This window comes from Sorex araneus, chromosome 8 (assembly GCF_027595985.1).
Source record: "Sorex araneus isolate mSorAra2 chromosome 8, mSorAra2.pri, whole genome shotgun sequence".
Lineage (NCBI taxonomy): Eukaryota > Metazoa > Chordata > Mammalia > Eulipotyphla > Soricidae > Sorex > Sorex araneus.
In genome coordinates, this window is record NC_073309.1 from 54,194,773 (window position 1) to 54,197,747 (window position 2,975).

The window sequence follows — 2,975 nt, forward strand, 5'->3', positions numbered from 1 at the left end:
GTGGGGTGGAAACAATTGTATGATCAGCCCACTCTGTCTGCCGTTTAAGCAAATGCTGATCAGGGCCATGCTGCTCGCTCAGAGGTTCATGCACAGGCTCCTCATGCTGGAGGTCTTGGCTCTATACCAAGAGCAGCTCGGTCCCTTGAGCACAGCTGGGAGTGACCCCTGAGTCAGAATTTTATAAAGTCATATATGCTTTCCTGATTTCCAATTACAGTTTCATTTTAGTAAGCTATGTTCATGTTATGGTTTTCTTCTTAGTTTGAATTAACATAAAGACATTCATCGTACTCCCCAAAGATTTGTTTGCTTGTGGGTCTTTGTTTTTTTTGATGGTTATAGGTTTTATTTAAACTTTACATCTAAAAGTTAAAAAACCTTTTCACTACCAAGCTTTAAAAGTTTAAAAGCTTTAAAAACTTTTCACTACCAACCCAGGTGAAGGCCCTAAGCACTACCAAGTGGGACCTTAAAAATAGTTCCAAGGTTTAATTTTATTTGCACTTCATCATAAAAATACCTTTTTGGTGGGGATTCAGCTCAGTGGTAGAATTTTGTTGAGAATTGATAAGGTCCTGGGTTCAATCCCTGCATAAAAAAAGAAAGAAAGAAACTTAAAAACTTTCTAATGGCTGGGATCTAGCTGAGTGGGGGCCACTGCTTTGCATCAGTGAGACTCAGGGTTCAATTCCCAGCAGTGAAAAAACAACCCCCCCAAAAAAAAAAAGAAAAAACAACCCAAATCTAACATTTGTGTTCATTCTTTCATCTGATTCTCATCAGCTGATTTGTAAGTAACAGCAGATTGAGTCTTTAACTCTGAGATAAGCACTTTTGCATCATCATCATTATTATTGTTATTGTTGTTGTCGTTATTATTCCCAGGTGAGGATGCCCAGTGCACTGTGTATACACATCAGTCTGATTCATATGCCACTAACACTAGCATGAGCAACTGAATCCATGTTTCCAATACAAGGTCTTAGCCACATTACCTGAAGCTGTCTCTCTTCAAGTCCTTGACATCTGTCCTTACTTTCACTGATGCCCTCTGCCATTCTCTATGGTTTTATTGTCACCGGTAAGTGACCTGACAATTTACAGTCATGTCTGTGCATATATGTTCTGACAATGCACTGGCTACTATAAAATTCTATATGAAAATTACCCAAGGACAAGTGTGGGATTTATAGGGCCAAAAATGGCTTGGTAGAGGCTGGAGAGATAGTACAGCAGGGAGGGCACTTGCCTTGCACATGGTTGACTTGGGTTTGACCCTCAGCACCCATCTGGTCTCCTGAGCACTGCCAGGTGTGTGATCCAAAAACAAAACCCAAAAAGAATGGCTTGATACTGTGCCAGAATTGACTGTTGTCCTTGGACCAGAAACAAATGCCCATCTCTGTCGCACAGTCCTTCAGTTCATCTCTGGATACTGAAGCATGTATAAGTGCTTCACTAGAAGAATTGGAAAACTTCGAAAGCTGGGGGCTAATTTATAACTACATATAAGAGGCTCAGATGGTAGCAAATTGAATTGTAGGCAATTTGGCTGCACCCAGACTGGCTTTGATCCCTGGTACAGCTAGTCTGCCCAAGCTAAGCAGGTGGAACCCTGGAGGCCCCCCAAGCATGACTGTGTATCACCTGGGTGGTCCCTGGGAACTGCAGCATCTGAGCTCAAAACCACATCCTGAGGCCTGAGCCCTGAGCCAGCCTGAGTGGCCAAGTAGCCCTGCAGCTGATGAGCTTAGAGGCTGCCAAAGTGATCCGCACAGTACAATTCAGAGGCTCTGGCCAGAGCCAGTTCTGAGGACAACGGTGCTGGTGTAGGTCAGTCCCCCTAGCCAGCCAGGCTCACCAAACACCACGTATGTCACCAAAACGGTGGAGAAGATTTAGAGTGAGAGAAAGGCGCTCAACAAGGCAAGAATCCTCTGTGCAGCTCTGGTCTCAGCAGAGGGTCTGCTGGGAAGCAGGAGCCTCTGAACATACCAGACTTGACGGCCATATTGGAACAGAGGGAAGAGTGTGTGCCACTGGCCACGACCATGAGTCACAAACCAAAGAAAGCCACAAGCAACCTGGCTGGATGGATCAGAGTACTGCCACAGTAGCCCAAGGCCTTTGAGCCTGTCCTGCTTGTGTTGCCTGCTGCACTGGTTACATACACGCAGGTGATGATGTTTACCAGCATGTGCAAAACCCAGCACAGGGGAACTAGGAGGGGAGCAAACTTGGACACTGTCCCTTTAAGCTTGTCCACTCAGAGGTACTGGGAATGAGGGTGAGGGCCTGATGGACTCTCAGGACACAGGTGGTGCTGAAGGGCATGTCCTTGGCCACGCTGGGGACTAGAAAATAAGTTTGCATCCATCATCATTCAAGAAGAGTTTCGACCCCTAGGTGACCATGGTGTGGGGGACCCCGTCCCTCTGGAAAGAATTGCCAGGGAGTTGGCCAGAGTCAGAATCTGTGACCTTGACCTTGCGGGCTCTGACATGAAGGATCAGGTTCTGACAGAGAAAAGTGAAGTTCCCCAAGATTCCAACCAGAGTCTGCGAGACAGACACAACCCCACTGCCACTTCCCCAGGGCTCATGCTGCTGTTGCCAGTTCCTGAGGGTCAAGTTCTGTATTAAGAGGGTCTATGGGGAGACGGGGGGAGGTGTCACTCTGCCAATGACAGAATGACAACCAGGACATGTAGATGAGTGCATTAAAGGAGATCAAGTGTCAGTTCTGCTCTGAGATTCTGTTCCTTCATTCGTTTGTTTAGTTATGGGACCGGGATCAAATCTAGGGCCTCATTGATGTCAGACTCTGCTTTACCACTGAGATGCACTCAGAGCCTAAACACACCTGCTGTGCTCATGGCTGACTCCTGGTTCTGTGCTCAGGGCTGACTTCTGGTTGGGTTCAGGGACCCTATGGGGTGTCATGGATGGGACCCAGATCTGCCACATACAAAG